The following is a 21,343-nucleotide window of genomic DNA, read 5'->3' as shown; positions in this document are numbered from 1 at the left end:
AGGCCGGGCCACGGAGCTCTCCCTTTACTACAGGAATTCAGCACGTAAATATAAAGTATTAAATATTAAAGGTATACTATGCTGAATTGTAAGTTAGTGTTGTAAACACGCTTGCTGGCCAAAGTGAATGTAAAAGCCAATCCCAGATTTTTTTTTAAAGAATAATTTTTAGGGCTTTTTGCCTTTATTTAATAGGACAGTTGTAGCATGAAAGGGGGAAAGAGATGAAATTATATGCAGCAGAGGGCGGAGATTGAAAATGTCGCTGTGGTAAGCCTTTGGGGCGATAGGTGAGCCACTGGATGCCCCAGAGATCACTCTTGTTTAGTGTTTCTCGCTATATTTGCTGTGTCTCTTAGATGTCTGCTGTTTATGGTCTTGCATCTGATTGCTAGCTTTTTATAAAGCCCCAACCTCACCTAAGTGCTATGGCAGTACACAGACGTAAACGCCAGATTATATGAAGACAATGAGGTGAAAATTTATAGATATGTCATTATTAATTACATATTTTCACAAATACCACTCACTATATTTTATTTCTTGTCTTAACTTAAAACATTTTAGGTCACTGTAGCAGGTTGTGTTACAGTGGCTTTATCCAGGAACAAGCACATACGTTTTTATGGTGCCTCGAGCAGGTGATATTAGGGAATGGTTAAAAATCAGAAACAGTGAATCAAATGTCTGTTTGTGAAAAAGCACTGGTTCCAATGAGAAGTTATATCAGTATCTGTCAAATGTAGCATGCTTCAGTTGCTTTGCAAACCAACTCAGGTGTTTGCTTAAAGATTTTTTTTTTATTTCTTACAACTATGGCTCTGAGAAGTTTTATTTTAAGTTAAAAGGTACACCACAAAAATAAATAAATGCAGGCAGAGGGCCGAGTCTCAAATAAATAAATCAAATAAATACACCGCCACACACTTCTAGCAGGATTGCGGAAAAAATGTATACTGGTATAGTATTGCGATCTTTTTATGTATCAGTATTTCATCACTACATGATCGCCAAGTGCAGACTTTTATTGTGTAATTTTTATCGTATTTTCAGTTTAGCTTTGGCTCTTCTCTCTTTTGTACTTTGAGTTAGATTTCGCTGTATCATCAGTTTTGTTGCCTGTCTGTTTGAAGGATATAAACTACAACAGGATCATGACAGTAATGTATAAATAATACAAATACAAATTGATCTTGAAATTAATGAATGAGGCCCTGCTTCTTGTAGACAGACAGCTAAGCTAAAAGACACCACAACACGTAGTGGTGGAGGGATAAGTAACAGGACTGTAAATAGCCGGCGGCGGCAGAGAGAGACCGTGGGGAATAACGGCATGTTTTTTACATCTAACTTGGTGAATTACGGGTTTATGTTGACCAAACTGGAGCTGGTGATTGTTAAAAAATAGTGGACATACTAACTAGATTACTAGCAAGAATAACCGAGATGGTTTTGGTGATTTTTATTTAGTTTCTTTTAAGTGTTTTTACTGATGAGTTAACTATACAATTGAGCCTTGTCAGTCTTCTGTGACAGAGAGAAAGTTGAATTAAAAATGTGTACAGTTGTATTTCTCTATTTGTTTGATCAGTTCATCCAGTTTAATCTATTTCTCGTGATAGTCTCTTGTATATTTTCTTTAAAAAAGACACCATCGTCCAAATTCTCATTGAGTATGCTTGCACAAAGTTTCGTCAAAGAGAAATCCAGAGCTTGACAGGCCAAGTATGCCTAGTTACAGTAGTTAAGCTATGATTGGATAATAGCTGTTTGTGGGAGGAGTTTGGCATGTGGTAAATGTGAGCACAAATCTCAGATTCACTGGACATGCAGCGTGAAGTAAGTGGTGTATAATTAGCATCTTAATGTTGCTAGGATGTAGACCTTTGAGAGTTGTTTGAGGTTGTCAACTTTTCTGACTCGTCTGTCCAAGTCTTGCCAGTCCTCTTAATGTGGGCACAGTATGGAGGGACAGATGGAGACGAGGGAGACGAGGCGACCTTCTTCTCCTCTCGTGTCGCTTTGTTGATGAGAAGCTTGAAGAATCAGTGCATAACATCCTGTCTGCTCTGTTGGTATTAATAACTCAGTAAGAGATGAGTTCTGTCAGAGGCAGAGGATGATTTTATTGAGGCTAGAAACTGCTGGAGCTCAGCTCAGAGGATCAAACTCAAGCTGAGCCAGCCAATGATCAAATATCTAACTGGTCCAGTTAAGTGAATTAGGTCAATGTAATTCTCCTCACCGTGGACACGCTGCATGGGACAATCTGGGACTATGCTGCTGGATGTGTTTGGGAAATGTAGAAGTAGTGTTTGCGTGTATAGGATATCACTGAAAGGAGGTTTTGTCAAGTCATTTTGCTATCCTTCAGCCATAATAGGATCAGAGTTTCTACCAGCCTCAATGATGTAAAATGTCTCATACATTTACCTCTTTTAGTAATAATGGCTGATGATTGGTTTCAGTTTACTGTGAGTTTCATGCGGCAATTTTTGCATCAATAACATTAGGGATGCATAATATTGAATTTTTTGCTGATATCCAATATGTTGTTGTTTATTCATTCATTCATTCATTAGGATAAACCCCTTGATATGAAGCATCTTATTTTTGAGGGGGTCCTAAAAGTCCTGTATGCCAATATATAATAACTAATTTGGCTGATACCGATATTTATATGTCCAATTTTTTTCCTACCTCTTTTTAGTGATCATTAAGTATCTTCTGTAGTGGAGTTAACATCATATTATCCACACTGTTATCGTGATGACCCACCAGAAGATGTGCAAAATAAGAAAAAAACTTGTTTTGTATATGTTCACTTAGTCAATTACAAAAAAAATATAAATATATATATATATAAGCTCCTTGGCTTGAAAACAATCACTATGCTATTTAGGGATACAGGATACGGAGTCTGACTCCGATATTTCATTTCAAAGCCAATATCTGCTGGTACCGATGACGTGCCAATATTATCATGTATCCCTGAATAGCATAGTGATTGTTTTCAAGCCAAGGAGCAAAGTTTAAGGTGTGGACATAACCGCCATGAAGTCACCCATTGGTTTGTGGACTGTCATTCCATATTTTGGCCGTTGTCATCTTGTTTTTTTGGTCCTAGAAGTGACCATATTTCAGTGAGAGGCTGGCAGAGGTGGATCTAAGTGAGATGGCGAGGACACTATTAGCACCCTTCTGTCACTTAAAGTGGCCTTCCTTTTATAATTCATCGTGTTTTAGCCTTAGTAAAATGTAGAAATGTGAGTTTTATAAAAATTCACCCCTTGTACAGTCGTTGAACAGCGAAATTAACAGAAGAGATTTTTGTACCAGGCTGTAAACATGTTTATATCTGATTTAAAGTCGGGCATTTTAACATGGCGGTCTGTGGGGATTGACTGACCATTCGATGAACTGCCACTTCAGAGGTTGCCACTTGGGTTTTCCAGAATAACAGCAAAGATGTTATACTGATGGATCACCATGGCGATGAGTCGATGCAGTGTTAGTATTTCACACAAGTAGGAAGTTGCCATGAAAAGAAGTTCATCTGGCTGAGATAAAACACCATATTCTTATGATTATTCATGATGTCTCTGTGTGTGTGTGTGTGTGTGTGTGTGTGTGTGTGTGTGTGTGCGCATCATGCTTTTTGTGGTAACAAACAAGAAAGCATTAGGTTGTTCATGCGCCTCTGTGCTTGATATTTCAGCATTATATCAGCTGTTTTGGTGAAATTCCCTGATCAGAGATGGCAGAGCAGAAGTCTGTCTTGTATAAATAGTCATTAAACGAAATACTTCTTAAGCTCTTAATAATATTTGGTGTTCATGTACCTCTTGCCTTTTCACAGAAATTCTATTTTTATAACTTGAACAAATGTTAAATGGATAAATGGATTTATACTTGTATAACCCATCATCAGAGTACATTAAAAGTGGCGGCCGGGGCTACCGTACAAGCTGCCAGCAACGCCAGGTGCCAGGGAGCAATTTGGGGTTCAGTATCTTGCCCAAGGATACTTCAACATGCGGACATGAGGAGCATGGGAACAAAGTGCCAGTCTTCCAATTAGTGGACAGCTCGCTCTGCCTCCTGGGCCACAGCCGTCCCAAATGAATAGACAGATTGATTGACCCTTCGATATAAATCGAATCCACTTAAATTCTTTAAGTTTTGCCTTTTTTTGTTTATATGCATTCAGCAAAGCTAAGCCAACTAAAATGAAAAGCACACTTCTGTCATTGTACATTAAATTTGGAAATATGTTTTTACAAGGCTTATGTGTGATGGCGATTTTATTTATATATTTATCTGTTTTAGTTTGTGTTTACACCTTCAGCCGTTTGGTGGAGTATCCTTTGCTTGAGGTAACTGACAGAGGCGTCTTTAAGGAGGGTCATATAATTAACTTCAGCTGCTTTGTAAAAGGAACATAAGTTTTTGATCGTGCCTGTGTTTGTGCCCTGCTTGTACTTTTGTACTTTTGTGGAGCTTTTTCATTTAGTTAGATTGAGAAGAATTAAATGTATCCTGCGACAGTAACCTTGGATGAGCTATAATTCACCAGAAGCTCCTCTATGTCTTTTTTAATACAGCAAATAGCAGTGCTGGAGGTATTCAGATCCTTCTCCTAAAATTACCATTTATTAGTCAGTTTGTCACGCTGTGTAACCTTGAATCTCAACAGAAAATGGCAAACATATTGATTTATTGATTTATGGGAGACCACATTTAACAGCAGAAAAATATATTAAAGCATCCGTATACAAGCTCTCACAAAAGTTGTGCAGTGTCATCCAGGTCTCATTTATCCAGTCAGCTGCTCAGTACTTCCCAAACATGCATAGAGCATAGATCATTTGCACTGCACAAAAAACCCCACTAACATCTGCTGACATGTGGCTTTTTTATTTAATGGGAAAGGTGACAACTGGCAATCAGTCCTTTTTTAAAAATGACTCTGCAGAAGTGAAGGGTATTCATCGGCTCCAGCTACAATCGGCCTCCATGTACTGTTGGAAATGGGACGCTCAGCTGGGTGTGCTCATTCTCACCCTTTTGTCGGCGTGATGCACACACTTTTTTTGTTCCACCGTGTGTCAGTGATTTAGCGTTAGTTAGTTGACATGATTGCAAAACAACACATGGGCAACAATTAGCCCATCATTAATGTTGTGTTCTGTAGATTAAATAGGTTTCATGAATAGGCGAGTTTATCTGTGATATAATATGTTACATTAAAGTTAATGTGTATTTTCAGACAAATTTTAATTAGTGGTCAACTGTTATAGGTTTTTAATGTTCGATACTGATAGCGATTATTAGTTAATGAGACCAATAGCTGATATTTGGAACAGATATGCATTTACAATAAAAATGAAAATCTTTCTGTCAATATTTAGAATTTTGAATATAACAAACTCCAACACAAAACTCTGTAAATGTTTAATCTAAACTGAAACATTCAACATCATGTAGAGCAAGTTCGTAACAGCTTTTTTTAAGTGAAAAAATAATCATAAAAAAAATAATAATAATAACTCCCTAAGGTTTTTCAAAGTAAAAGTGCCTCCCATGCTGACATATTCTTTACACTTTTTAATTAATTAATTTTATTGGCTATAATTTAAATAAAAGGCCGATACAGATAATTGTCAAAATGCCAGATATTGGCCCCAATAATTGGCTAGGCCAATTATCTGTCAACTTCCTAATTTTAATTTTTAAAAATTACATTATTAATTGAATAAATAAATAATCAAGCAGTAATTTGGCAACCCTCCTGCAGTAATAGCGAGGCCCATTAGGGGTCACTGACCCCCTGTTGTTGACCAACAGGACCTCAGTCAAAGTAGCAATGCGTCATAAGAGCAAGCATAAGTCCTGTTTCCAAAATATTACTTCAGAGCTAGATTTACTTAAAGTATTAAGTGCAAAATGACTCATTGCAGAAAAATACCCTGTCATTGTATATACTAAATCTTTTATTGTTAATAAATATCTGTTTAATCTGTAACAATGCATTACATTTCATAAACCCATCATTTAGTATGCACAATCTTAGCAAAATTCGCAAAGCAGCTGGTAAATAGAGCTCTTAAGTAACTGACTAAACTGGCTAAATGTTTTTAGCCACTCACAAATAGTCACTCATAATAATAATAATAATAATAATAATAATAATAATAATAATAATAATAACTATTTATATAACACCTTTAAAAACAGAGTTTACAAAGCGGTTTGATAAACAAAGCCAAACAGAAATGGGATACATAGATGGCGGTATAACAACAGAAAGCCACAGTCCAATTACCCACTAGTGAGAAGAGACTAGGGTAGAGTTAGGATAAAATTAAAACCAGAGGACAAAAAAATGCAAGATTTAGGATCCATAATGTCAATACAAAATAATACAAAAAAATAGACCAAAAACAACAACAGGAACAATAAAAGCAATCAAACCACAAACAAAAGGGAAATAAAACAGATAAAACATGAATTAAAAAGATAGAAGAAATAAAAAATAAAAAGACAACATGACATAAAAGCATGTCTCCCATGTGAGGTCCTGGCTCTTTGCCTGTTTACCCCTCCAGTCTTAGAGACACAACCATCTCTCACCTCCTGAGATGGAGGCAGACGGGACATCTGGCTCATTACGACTGCTACATCAACGTGAACAGAGTCAGTCAGTCTCTGTGTTTGGGCTTGTGTGTCTGCTGGCACACACACACACAAATTCACCATATAAGACATGCATTCAAAATGGTTTGTAAGTAACATGAGAGCCAGTTCTGTGCTGAAACAAGAGACCCCCCCCTGCAGTTTCACATAGTCATATCTTATTCAGTCAGGCATTGCAGCGCAGAAGGCAGCGGATGGTTTTCATTCATTGACATAGTGTAGATTAGCCAGCAGCGCTAATCTGATAGCTTTGCTGTGGGCTTCAGATCTGAATGAGAAGGATTATAAAAACTGGCGTCAGGAGCCGCTCCAGCTGCAGAACTGAAACTGGTGGATGGCTACCAACAACGTTCTGCGATTTTGTGACTTTCTAAAGAGGCTCACCATCATCTCTGAGCTGGATATCTTGGATGGGAGCCAACTCATACAAACAGTATTATATACACTGAGTATACAAAACATAAGGGACATTGTCAGTATTGAGTTAAACCCCTTTTTATACATTCACACCTCAGCTGTTTGAAAACCCTCTAATTTGTCTGCATCTTCTTAAATGTATATGTCAACCATTGATTTTTTTTTTTAATAGGAAAATTAATAATGGATTTATCTAATCATTGTACCTCATAATAAGTGCTTTAGTGGTAATGCATCAGGTTATGAAAGATAAAGATTTAATTGCTGGACTGTTTAAATGATAATTGTGCTCATTGCAGCAGCAGCAGCAGGCTCTTATTAGAAGAAGCTGATGTTTTTAAGTGCTTCATTTGCATTCAGGATCTTTCATCATTGCAGTTGAGGCTTTGCACCAGTAGAGGACAGTAGCCGTCTGATCAGTTAGTGCAGCTTCCTCTGTCACTTCAGAGAGGATGATGTTTATTTGACTGCCCTATATTTTATATCAACACAGTAAAGGTCCAAACCTTTAGTGATCACTCTCTCAGCTGACAGCTGTAGTGCTGAACTGCTCTGTAACTCCCTATAAAAGCTGTTACTGGTGTCACAGGGGGACTGATGCTCTCATGCAACAACATCCAGCTGGAATGACCTAATGTAGGTTGTATGTTTATGTTTTTTTTTTTTACTTAAACGGTAGTTGATGATAAACTCATGTTTTTTTTTAAGCTATTGGCATTGCATATATTTTAACTGTGAATTCACTGAAATCGTAAACATTTTAGTGGCACAGTAGTATCTATTCATGATAGTTTGGGGTACATTTTCCCGAGTTTAAAACATCACACCCTGAGCTGACAGCTTCCACCCTCAGCTTGTTATTTTTTTTCTAGATAATGAAACTGTCAACAGGGACCATCTTTTTATTTCCAATGAAAACTCCACATTGTATTTTCTGGAACAGGAACCCGTTCTGGGAAGAAACAGGGTTCTCATGGTCATGAAAAACCTAAAAAAGTCATGGGATTTTACAATGTCTTTTTTCAGGACTGGAAACGTTATGGAAATAGTAAAAATCATTAAAAGTTTTGGAAAAGTTATGGAACCGTGTTGTGTGTAATATATATATTTTTTCAGTAATCTTCAGTAGAAAACCTCCTAATAAAAAAAATAAAAAACCTCCGTCCAATGCCAAAGTTTAAAAGCATATGCCTAAAATTTTATGTAGCAGCATTTCTTTCCAGAGTTTCATCCAAATGCATTAAGAATATACAGTACATACATCCCTGTTTTTCCATGGCAGCCAGACTGATATACTATGACTGCGCCCCCAGTTTTAAGTCTTTAAAGAGAATATGAACATCACCAATTAAGAGAGATTGGAAGAGGTTGCTGATTAATTTTATTACAATAATTAACATTTGTAATTATGTGTACTCTACAGTTCAGTGTGTGTTATACGTTGTGAGTGGCCTCAGAAATGTTATGACGGATCCTTGAAAAGTCATGGGAAAGTTTTGAAATTTTGTCCACGAAAACATGTGGGAAACCGTTGCTGTTGAATTTTTAAACGCAAAAGGTCAATGCTATTAGCAGCACAGACAGAATTCTTGTCATCTCCATTGTTTTGGGTATAAGCTCAACTCTCTCAGACAGATATCTGAATCCTTGGAAAATACATCCCAAGGCTTTCCTCAAGGCCAGCTTTTACTAGGAGTACATGAGAAAATATGTTTTTTGAATTTGAATTACCCAACCCTTTCTTTTTTTTTTTAACTGTTATGTTGTTTTTTTTCTAAGTTTGTTTCTTGCTCCCAAAAACTTTTCTAAGCAGAAACTGGCTGAAAACAATGATAACTAAAAATGATTGTGTTACACATTCTAACAAACCACACTGGATTCATAATATGCTATTTATTCATAATATGCTATCTATTTAGCTATTTAGATATGTTACAATGCACTATTTTTAGTGTTGACATCAGTACTGTGCCTCACGTTTTTGTTTGTCACGATAGTCCTGGTTTTCTCTGTTAATAAATAACTTTCATTTACCAAAAACATCTGGTTTTATGTTGCTTCCCTTTTCCCTTACGAGCTGGGCCGTAACATTGTCAGATCAAGATGTGCATTTTATAAGCCGTTAGTACGTGCATTATGTTACGTTTTTGGGCCTCTTGGATAATAAAAAGAATATCTGGAGCAATGAGGATCAGACTGAAATGAGGAAAATGTATATGCATATGTATATGAATATTTTTCCCACCTGACTTGTTAGGATGTGAGTAAAGGCCCCTTCTCACTGACTTGATGTGCTCTCTGTGTGTGTAATATTCCTGTACATATAATTCATCTTAACATATAATGAAGAAAAGAAAGGAGGAGTCCGGTCAGCAACAGCTGAGTTGAATTTAATTCATTTTGGTTTGGATTTAGCTGTGTGAAAAGCCCCTGCAGTGATACAGACAGGCTTTATTATACCATCAGACCATAGCAGCCAAATGAAGAATTAGAAAGGAGAATTGTAATAATGCTCAGAGGGCAGCCTTCTCTTAGCCAGACCCACAATTATTAATTTTTGTATTGACCGGGAACATACCCCTGCTGGTTTTAACCCCTTGGGTTATTGACTGCCGTACCCCCAAAACCAATGAGTTTCTTATTACTCTCTGTTGCCTCTACGGCTTCTTCATATCTCTCTCCATTTTCTCCCCATTATTGTTACTCACTGCTATAGAACAAAGTGTTTGAGCCCACACACACACAATCCTCTTTGCCCTTTCTCAGGAGTTTACTCCTTGACTTTTTTCTTCTTCTGCAGCTCTCAGTCAGTCTGCTGCTTTGATTCTCATTAAGATGCATGCTGCTTGTTGTGTGGGGAGCGCAGCTTGAACTGTAGAGTGCAATCAGGAGCGACAAAAATCTCCATATAGCTGCTTTTAAAACAGGAGGCACCACATACGCAGAGACACGCACCTCCACGTGTCCATCAGTGTTTATCTCATCAGCATAGACTTGCAAAGTAAGGCGAGAGGAGGATTTCATTTGCTCGCAGTGGGAGGAGGAGGAGGGTGGTGCAAGGAATATTGTGGTCGGCAATTTCTGTATAACCTTCCTCTTTTAATTTTAAAGTCTCATTTGTAGCGTGGGCTTGTTTCTCTTTATAGTGACTCAGAGGTTGTAAATGTCTGTTTGGCCTTGATTACGGTGCTGTAGAGAAAGACATGGAGGAACATCATCATTAAGACTAGTCTGAGGAGAAGGGGGGATCAATATAAAGACCTTTAGGAGAGAGGCTCTGTCATTTACTATTAAAAATGGGCCCGGCCGCCTGCTGTAATAATGCCATTAGGAGTACTGGAAACAGATACTTCATCCACAGCTAAATGGCGTTCACAACACACCCACATGTAGAAATTATCAGTACATATACAGTGTAATTCAAACACACACTCTCATGCTTGCTCGCTCTTACGCACACACAGAGGCCTTCTGAGGCCAGCTCAAACTACCTGTGCCTAATTGGCACTGTAAAACAAGAAAAAGTAGAATAGGTCAGATCAAGCTAGCTGTAACGGGGCCACTGGAGAGGTGTATGAGGAGACAGAGAGAGAAATTGGGCAACTAAAATGTCAGATGGGACAAGAGAGGAACAGAGAGGAGAAATGAGGGGAAATTAGAAAAACAAGAGAGGAAGACATGAGGAACAAGTCTAGGTCAAAAAACAAAAAATCAATTTCAGATGAGACAGCTTTATTTATCTGGAGGATTTTTCTGTGCCCAGAGTGCTGAATATAAGTGCAATGAAACATGTAGTAAAATATTATACAATGACAGAAAAGACACAAAAAGTCCAAAGCTGTAATGATAGAGCAGGGTGCACAGTTTCAAACTTGACAACGTAATAATCTAAATGGGTCCCTTTATATTTCCAATGGGAATATTTTGCAGTGTGTATGGGACAATGTTAATTAATAAATATTGCAGTTATCTTAAATGGTCAATCTCACCTAAAATAAAAGATCCTCAGTTTAAAATCATAAACGATGTCTGTCTAGCTGCTGAAACAACTGAAAAAAGTTTAATTGTAAAGTAGAGCTTTGTTGATTTTGTTTAAAAGAACCCAAAACTATTGAATATTTCTTTCTTTCTTGTTCAGTCACTTGTTCAGTTTTGGCAGGAACTTTACAACTTATTTCATTTAAAAATAAATTCAAATGATGCAAACTGTTTTTAAGATAACATCTTCCTAAACATGTTGTTGTCCCCCTCTTTAACTACTATTTTGTTTTTGTCATACAGTGCCTTCATGAGCCCACATTTATATACACAAACTGTCTATATGTCAGGATGGTTGTGCAGGCATAAGTATAAATTATAGATTGTATGTTTATTGTTAATATACATGCTAATATTCCTTCCATGAGATTGGTAACTGAATGGTTTTTCACAAAAAAAGCAGTATAATGACATCAGCAGACAGGAAGTAAAATGGACCCAATGCAGCTCCAGTGAAACTAGATCTATCAGATCTATTGATCTGAATTATAAGCAATAAAAGAAACTGTACAACAGTGGCTTCTGTTGAGAAAAAAAAGTAGAAGTGTTTTTAAATAATTTAAAAAAACCATTTGCAAGTGACCCTCCTTCATGACCGGGAAAGCTTTCTTTGTTTTAGGGCTTTTATTTTGTTGTTCTCTTATTTTGAAAGTTGAAACAGATGGAAATTGACGCTATCAAAAGGTAAAGGTAACATATCGAAAAACACGGAGATTTATTGTGTTAAACTATTCTGAGATTGCGTGGGAAAGTAAAATTTACCTCCCGTCCAAAGTGGCAACAAGGTGCGTTTAATTTTTCCACGTGTTTGTAGCTGTTTTGGGTTTATTTTTTGGGCTTTGTTAGCTAAATTTGTGTTGTTAGCTAGGTAAGTTAATGTAAAGCGGTTAATTTTCTGTTTTGCGACGTTGACGTTAGTTTGCTGTTAGCTTTGTTTAATGAATCGCTTTAATCGACTGTGATGTGTGACATTTAAACTTTAGGCTTAATGTTTTTGGTTTTTGAAAACGTGCTAACTTCAACGTTAGCCTTGCTAGCATTATACTATTGCATCCTTACAGTTCTCATGTGACTCCTATTTTTCACAGCAGATATTTTGACTTTTTACAGCAGGAAAATCACAAATGCACACTGGTGCTGGCTCTAGTAATTATTGCAGTGCTTTGTAGCAATTAGTAATGTAATTTGTTACACCTTTGTTTTTTATAAGTCAATTATCTGCTGTGAGGGTGCATTCAATTTTAGTTTTACTCCACATTTTGCCCCTAGGTCATATGCAAAAACAGTAGGAAAAGAGAGCGTGTATTGAGTACTTAATAATAATATGTCAGTATCCAGCTGTGTGTTCAGTGGTTGACCTTGCTGATACCTGCTGAGGATGCTTTTTTTACAGAGAGGCATTTAGGGGGTGAGAGGTATTGTCTATGACATTGGTTCCCAACCTTTTTCCTTAAGTGACCCCTTTTCTATTGTACCATATTTATAGATATTTCATATCATGTTCAATGCATAACAATAACAGTGCAGAGCTATTTAGAAACTCTACAATTAGCCCAAATACTGAATTCCATAGCTGCAGGAAGTTTGTGTAAAACAAACTGTTTGGATGAAAATATAAACATACATATATATCTATCTATCTATATATATATATATATATATATATATATATATATACACACACACACGCACACACACATATACTTAATATGCAGATTTGGTGTTTTCTTCTCCCTGATGCTTTGACATTGTTCTATTAATTTAATTTAATTTGATTTAATTTATTTTAATTTATTTTTAACGGGACAGTGCACAATTAAAAGTAATTGGACCAGAGTTAACTACTAGTTAATTTGCACGTTGTCCCTGGGCAGGTAAAAAACATTTAAAAAACAAAACAAAACACTTAACTAGTCACAAGTAGTAGTCACAACCTGAAGCAGAAAAACACATAAAAGTCCATAAATATCATCATTTCACCACATTAAACAACACGACACATAAAAGTCTATAAATGTTAACATTTCACTACATAAAACAACACAATGCATAAAAGTCCATCAATAGCTGTTTGGTTGTTTTTAACTTTTCTAATGCAGGACGAGGCTGTTTAGCAGAGAGGGAAGGTTATGAAAATTAGGGATATGTGGTATTTTTTTTTTGTTTTGATATCAGATATGTCCGTATATAACCACTCATTTGGCCGATAATCGATCCCGATATTTATATACCTTGATATATCTATGAAAATCTGTGGGAACCTGTAACATCAAGAGTTCCTCGCAACCCACCGTGAATCTTTGGGCGACCCCTGGTGCGGGTAAGGACCTCCAGGTTGGGAACCAGTTGCTTCCAATAGCTTGAGTAGAATTTGGATCAGAAAGCAGAGGAAGATATATTCCTCTTTTACTTGTGTATGTGTTTCCAGATGTGATTCGCTGACTTCCGCCCTGCAGTTTTTACTCCTCTGTAGCCTGCGTGACCTCTTGTGGGAGTGCAGGCGAGCTATCGATCACCAAGTCTGTCTATGGGTTTTGTTCTCCATGACAACCACTCGGGTACAGCACAGCACCACTTCACCTCAGCTCTCCCCAGGCGCCCCCAGCCATCAGCTCAAATCTCGGCCTTTAACCAGCCAGACAGCCCCGCAGTTTACTCAAGTGGTAGTGAGCGTCTTTGTTGCTTGCATTCGATTAGGTGTTTGTTTGTGGTACGTGCCAGGTGTATCTGGGCTTTAGGTAAGGGGAAGGAGGGAGCGTTAATGTGGGTGTCAAGTGAGAAAGACAGGGATTGTGTGCAAGAAAGTATTGAGTGTCTCGCCAACTTTGACATGATGTTGCACCATGATTTCGTCTTACTGTTTTCTTCTGTTCTGATTTTTATTTGCATATGTGTGTGAAAACTTTTTGTGTGTGTGCGTGTGAGTGTGTACAGTTTGCACGCCAGCATGTGTTCCTGAAGCGTGACTGCAGGGTTGTTTGCACTTAAGAGTTGAGCAGTTAAACTTTGTTAGGAGAGAAACTTAGAGAATCAATGTGGCACGACTGTGCTTCCCTCCTCTCTCAGCCTCCTGGGAGAGTGGGTATGTCGGACCTAATTATGCTTTCCCAAATCAAACAAAATGGCTCCTGTTGGTTTCTACATCTCCCTGCTCCTCCCCTAAGCCTCATGTTGATGTACATACAAACAATGCAGCACTTTCAGTCGTGCCTTGTTAGAAGAAAGCAGTGTTCAACAATATGTGCTGTGTGTAACATATCCGTGAGACTGAATTCAACCAATACTTTGTTCTTGTTGGCTTTTCAGTTATATGCGGGTAGTGTTGTAGCTATTCCTTTTACAGCGAGGCTAAAAACCTCTTAACTGAAACTGATCAGTCGGTCAAGCAATTAGTCAAACAACATAAAATTATTGGTGAACCATTTTAATGTTCAAGCCTAAACACTAAATATTGGTTCCTAGCTTCTCAGACATGAGGAGTTGTGCTTTTCGAGCTTGTGGTTGGACATATTTGAGGACATCGCCCTGGACTCTGGGAACTTTTATTTTCTGACATTTTACAGACGGCACAATTAATCAGTTAAGAAAATAATCTTTGGGCAATTTTTTTGTGATCAAATTTAATTGAGATTTAGGTTATGTATTAAAACTAATGACAGAAATTAAAAGTCAACCCCAGATACTCTCTTTTTTGCTATATTAGCGTTGTTATCAGTGTTATGTTGGTGTTTTTTCGGTGTTCATCATGATTTTCGTAGCTTCCTCTTGGATACATGCTGTTTTCAGTCCAGTTCAGTTCATTTTTTTTTAAAGATTTTTTGTGTGGATGTTTTGTCTTTATTAAATAGGACAGATTACGCATGAAGGCAACACATTTCTATTGATGATGACTCAAAGGGACTACTTTTGTACAAGCCCCTATGGAACGTTTTAGTAAAATCCTGCATAGTTCACCTTTAAGGCTCTCATCTCAGATAAAATAGTTATCTTTTTGGCACCATACATCCCAATAAAAACATCGGCATACAGAAAATAAGCACTGAGGTTTTGTAAGAGGCTGATCAGTAAGATACATCATTGATATTGTGATATTGTGATATATTTATCAAGTACAGTTAATTTAGGAGCAATGCAGCGGGGGAGCATGCCAATTCACATTTCAAAGTCTTATGAAGGAGCAAACCTCTTTTTTCAAAGACATTCATGCCCCAAGTCCAAAACATGTGCATTAAAGAGCACAGATCCATACAAAGTGCATAGTAAGTTTCATTAAAAAACGTTTCTTGGAAGGGACATTATCACAAATCCCAACTGACCTCATAGGGCTTTACAGAAATTCCTTGGACACTCACAGCAGAGAGGGAAAAACTGGATGTAAGTCTGATATAAGAAATTCAGGTGGATCTGCTGATGATTTGGATTCTTGAGGTATTAGCTTCAAATTTCAAAATTATATCTCACACTGGTGGCACCACTGTGAGATTAGTTGATAATGAAAGTAATTATTAGTTGGAGCTCCAGAAACTTAAACATTATTATCATCCCAAAGACAATTTGTTTTGCAGCCAGGCATTAAACTGAGAGGTCGCAGAGATACATCAATTACACCAAACAGCAAAAATACAGTCTATAACAAAGGAGTAACTCGAGATATAAATGAACAATAATAGGCATTATCTAGAGTATTAAAAATAGAATAATATAAGAAAAAACAACAGAGTTTGTAAGATTAACACCCGGGCCAGATAACCCAAATAAAGTGCCACGGTAAAATTTGTGTATGTCAAAGTACTACAGTATAACATCATGCATATGTTTAATGTAATAAAATAAACAGGCTGTAAGCAGCAGGAAAAGATCAAAAAACGTCAGTATGGGGTTATAATAGAAAGCACAGCAGAGATAAATGTATGGCAGGTGAAACTCTGGTGAACCTCGAGTTTCTTTTGATTGAAAGAATATCTGCTTTCTCATCTTCACCTGAGCGTGTAGTTTGCATGCTGCTTAGCTTGGCCTTGGGCTTGATGCTGTTTCAAGGAAGACTGCTTATCAAGATAAGTGACAGGTGTTGGAGTGCGATCTTGACCTGCTGAGAGCGTTGAGGGCAAGATTAACAATTTACTTATCTACCTCCGGGAAGAAAGTTGTATTATTATCAAGCCTGCTATGTTGCATGTTTAATGCTCTTGCACTGTAGCTTCATCCATATGTATGTCTTCACAGACCTGGAAAGATGAACAACACCCTGCAAAGGTGTTTATAGTTTAAACATGGAAAGAACAATAAGGTAGAGCTTTGCATTTTAAACTGGTTAATTTGGTAAAGGATAATATCTGTTAAATTAAGTTTGCATTTTGTGTAAGTTTGCAGTGCATGAGATTTGATCAGAAGATGGTTGTGGCTACACTCAAATGATTTTGTTTTATCACACAAGTAAAACATTTAGATATCCATACACCACCAGTTGTAAATCTAAAATTAATGACATCATCAACAAATTAAAAGGGTCATGTGAGTTAATTCAAAACAGATATTTAACAGTGAAAAAATTTGGAAAAAAAACGTCTATATTAACCCTTTGAAACCTGAGCAATTTGTGAACAGGGCAATGAGAAACTTTAAGAGAAATTATTCAAAAAATGCCAAGAAATTAGTAAAAAGTGCATGAAAATTACCTTTAAAAATAGTTAAATAAATAATCTAAATAATAAATAAAATAAATTTTCAAAGAAAGCGGAAATGGCTTGAAAAAAGTGGTTAAATATAATAAGAATAATAATAAGTAATATTATTATAAACATTTTTTTGGGCATTTTCCCCAGCTTTTTTAAAGATAATTTTCTAAATCAACTATTTTTTAAAAAAAGTAGAACATTTCTTTCCAAGTTGCTCATTGCCTTTTTTCACCATGTTTTCGAAATAAATCAAACCAGTTTGCTCCGGGTTCAAGGGTTCAAATACTCACATACATGAAAGACTGCATGAATGCAGCACAAGTGCATTGATGTCTATGCAGGTTACAAAGGGTTAACTTCAACTCACGCTGATTCCACAGTTCAGATGAAACTTAAAAATCTAAAATAAAATATTATTTATCCTCTGAATATTTGGTTGCTGTGATGGGAAGAGCAAGCTGCATTTATTTTCATATTTGAAAATAATAATAATTGAAATCAACCTCAGCCTCTTGACTGAAGTGATGTAAATACCAGAACAAACCTGTGAATTCTTGCTTTGGTTGTTCTGGTTTATACCGCTGACTTTAGTGAAAGAACAGCGCCTTGTTATTACGGAGGTCTGCTGATGATACCGCAGTCAAGTCAAATTTATGTCAAAGGGACCTCCAGCTACGCAGCATGTCTTCATAATTCACTATTTTGACTGTTAGTGAGCAGGAAATTACCACTACAACACCATTTTGGTATTCTTATCCTTAACAAATAGCTATTTTTAAGGATGGTTTTGTTTATTTTTCTTTGCTGTGATCTCATTTCAAACTGTAGAGTTGCTTTTGTGCGAGAGGTTTTATGTGAATATCTCCTGCATTTCTGCTGCACATAAAATTGTAGGACAAAAATAACCCTTTCTCTCTCTCCCCAAATTTCCTGTCTGCCTCTGATCTATGTATCAACTGAGAGCAAAAATGCCCCAAAAAATGTTAGTATGGTGAAGATTTGAAGTACACATTGTTTTTTGCCATTTAAATATACTATATGATACTTAAAAGTATCATAGTTATGGTGGATATGTAGGATTAAATCACTTATTCTGAAAGCGAAGTCAGGTTGCTTGGGTCCAGACCTTCGAGTCTGCTTTCTCCACCGAGTTGACAGATTTGTCTGGCATTGTGACATGAAACAGTTGTTTTACTGTTAAAACAGAAAAACAACCAATGAGCGCCACAGGGGGACTAACGCTGTTGTCTAGAGTTGTTAAGCAGTGTGCCACAACCAGTGAGGAGCGATAACAACGATGGCGTGTGCTATAGACAAGATAAATGCTGCTATCGAGGTTGTTCTAAATCGACATGTCTTTTCAACATCGCCTGACATCGTAGTTTGTTTTTCTTTGTGCCACTCAATTCTTAAGACCCCAGAAAAACCAGCATGTTGGCATGGCTAAAAAATAATGTTTGGTTTATGTTTGATTATTTTGGGAAAATCGAATCCTAAGTCCTGTCAGATTAAAGGTGGAAACGAAGTGTAATGACCAAATTCTGTCTGATAAAGGGCGATGATAAGGGTTAGTTCTGCTCCTTTTTTGTTGCTATAGGCAAAAAACAAAGGCATTAGATTATATGTGTGCCACAAACCATCCGTACATTTTTCTCTGTAAAACTGATTTATTGTTGTTTTTTTTTTTGCCTACATGGTTGAACATACTTACTGGATGTGTCCTGAAGTTCACTGTCCTGCAGCCAGAGCCATTAATTGCCCGAATGTTGACACGGTTGTTTGTGTTGTACAGAATCTGCTTTCTCCATATGTGGATTCAAGCGGCATGCTAAACAGTCAGCGGGAGCACAGTTAACTCACCCAGCAGTAACAGAGCAGACATGTACTGTGAGATATTGAACATATAAATTCAACAGACAAGCCCATAGAGACCCACTTTGTACCAGTGCATCGTGTGTTGATTGATAAGATGAAGGCGGCTGTAGAGGAGGGGGTGCCAGCAGCTCCACCAGTAATAGCAATTTGTGTTTAGCAGCTGCTGCAGAGAGGGACGTGGAGCTGACAGCTTGAATGGGACACCATGTTTTAGTGTGGGTTTTTCTTTTTTTTGGATCAGCTGACGGTCAGTTGATGGAGTGGGAGACTATGTGACCTGCATGGACTAATGTAATGCTCCACTGAGCAGAAGCTTCACTGATTGCTGTCTGCCTTGATGAGTTTGTGATTGATCGCGGCTGTCATCTTTTCCCCTCTGATTTGCTACAATCCTCGACGTCTATAAAACTGTCTTCCCCAGAATTTCTCTGACATTGTTGAAGCAGCCAACTGCAAAACAAATCGACTGTGATGTTAACACGTTTAACTGTTGGGTTGCAAAATTTGCTTATTTGCTTATTATACCATTAAAGCTTAAATGAATACACTCATCTTCCTTCACACTCAGCTGTGCCCTAAGCTCAGTGCTCATATCATGAGCTTGTGTTTCCTTGTTGGTGTTTGTTTATTCCTTTATATTTAGACCAAACCTTGCCCAAGACGGCGCTCAAGGCATCTTCGCTGGCGTCTGCAGCTGTGTGAGCTTATCATCCCTCCGTGTGCGTATGAGTGTGTGTAACCTCAGTGTGACATATGCTGCTGCTGCGTTTCACAGTATTTCTCTCTAGTCGGTGACGTTTACACAAGGTCAAACAGGGAGAGCATCTGGTGGGCGAGAAGCGGAGTATTTGAGGAATGTCAGGGAGCATCTGGGTGCGCTCACTCAAACGCACTCAGAAACATAGACACACATCTACAAATGCTTCCACACACATAATCATTTATTTTCTACTCTTACTCAATGTCTCTCTCTCTCAATCTCTTGCCCACACACAAACATTCATCATACTTATGCACAAACGGTCCGGTGCAGTAACAGCGGCAGCAGATAGGGGCCGCTGCAGGACTGTGGAAGCTCTCTGGCCAATCCGCTGGCAGGTCGTTTGGAGCCCGGCTTCCCACTGGCACATCTCCTTCTCCTCTCTTTTCTCCCGACGGTCGTCGTCTCTCTCCATCTCTCCGCGTCTCTCTGCATCTCCCTTCCCCCTCATCCTTATCGTCTTCTCTGGGATTAAAATCGGCTGCAGCCAGGTGCTGTGTGTGTGTGGTGGAGCAGCGGTGGAGAAGCAGAGGCAGGAGGGAGGACAGTGAGGTTTCACCGAGGCGGCAGAAGATGTGCGGTGGTTGGTTGCAAGGATAGAGGACGCCTGGGAGGACAGGCTGTCTGTGGATATATACCTGTGGAGAAAGGACTGCTTTTATCAACATCTGGGCCAGCTGCTGATGAGGTGCCTGGTCTGCGATGCCTTTATCTTCACTCTGTCTGTCTGTCTCTCCATCTCTCTCTGCACATACATCCGTGTGTGTTGGTGTGCATGTATAAATGTGTGTGTCGGTATCTGTGTGTGTCAAAGATATGGCCTTTACCTGAACACAAAGCTGTATATGATGACACATTTGCCAGTCTGAGAGCTGTGACAGTGATGATGCTGTTAATCAAGATTTCATCCTGTCTTCCTTTGTTTTCCAGCTCCTTTCCTGTCCTCTTCTCTCCTTTCCTCTCCTCTCCTCTCCTTTCCTCTCCTCTCCTTTCCTCTCCTCTCCTCTAGCTTTGCCATTTGTGAAGCAATTCACAGTGGTTCGTAGCCTCACTAAAATGGTGTCAGTTTACATAAGATGTTATTCCAAAATTATTCATTATTGCAAAATCACAGTCACCTGTGTCAGTCTGTGCAGCATAAAGATTTTCCTCCCTGTCGGTGCGCTGTATGATCTCTTTGACGGGTAGGCACTGCATTAATCTCAACCGGTAGGCCGAACGCTGTCAAGTCAATTTGGCAGGAGGTCGCTAGAATATGCATGAGTGAGAAGACATGTTTTTCATTTGTAAATGCATGGCATGTAACCTCATCCCTCCTGCTGTCTGATGTGATAGTCTTGCATACCGAATGTTGTGTGGAGAATAAGTTCTCCTCCTCTTATCCTCCTGGGCTTCTTTGGTTGGGGATGAAGGGAGGAGAAACAATTCATGGACATTATCATGCAGTTTGTGTGCAGCACAGATATGTTGGCCTGCTCTTAGTCCTTTGCCTTTACTTATGTTTGCCGTTTATTTGACTGTGTTTCAGTTCAGTGTCTTAATGAGGAGGAAGACAGCTTGTAGAGAAAATAATAAGCAGAGACAGGCACAGATGAGGTGGTATGAGCTTCTGTCCTCTGTAGGCCTTTGTCACCCATCCTGCTGACACCACACATTTAGCCCCAAGGGGATCACGGTTTATACAATTACCATGATCTGTGTGTGTGTGTGTGTGTGTGTGTGTGTGTGTTTACTTCACTGTGTGTAGTAGCCTCTGCTGTTTTGCTTTGGTGTTAAAATCAGTGCAAGCTTTCAGTCTGATGAAGCCATTTTGACTCATATAGAATCTCAAAGCTTATTTTTTCCTTTAAACCCTTAACATAGAGTTTTCTTCCTTTACATC

The 21,343-nt window shown here is 38.1% G+C and overlaps 1 protein-coding gene across 9 annotated transcripts in view; it reads left to right on the top strand.

Moving 5' to 3' along the window:
* magi2b (membrane associated guanylate kinase, WW and PDZ domain containing 2b) overlaps nucleotides 1–21,343 on the top strand; it is a 105,470-nt gene that overhangs the window by 7,178 nt on the left and 76,949 nt on the right. Inside the window, exon 1 of one of the 9 annotated variants that reach the window (XM_088079930.1) lies at nucleotides 19,803–20,149. The exons of 7 other annotated variants lie outside the window; for them this stretch is intronic. The gene's annotated coding sequence lies outside the window, so the exon portion shown is untranslated. Of the gene's footprint in view, nucleotides 1–19,802; nucleotides 20,157–21,343 lie in introns of those variants that run through there. One more of the 9 variants, XM_088079934.1, reaches the window with a different exon arrangement.

Source organism: Plectropomus leopardus, chromosome 7 (assembly GCF_026936395.1).
Source record: "Plectropomus leopardus strain MGB_pleo_1.0 chromosome 7, ASM2693639v1, whole genome shotgun sequence".
NCBI classification, from domain to species: Eukaryota; Metazoa; Chordata; class Actinopteri; order Perciformes; family Serranidae; genus Plectropomus; species Plectropomus leopardus.
The sequence above is the reverse complement of the archived record's forward strand: the minus strand, read 5'-3'. Positions and strand labels throughout refer to the sequence as shown.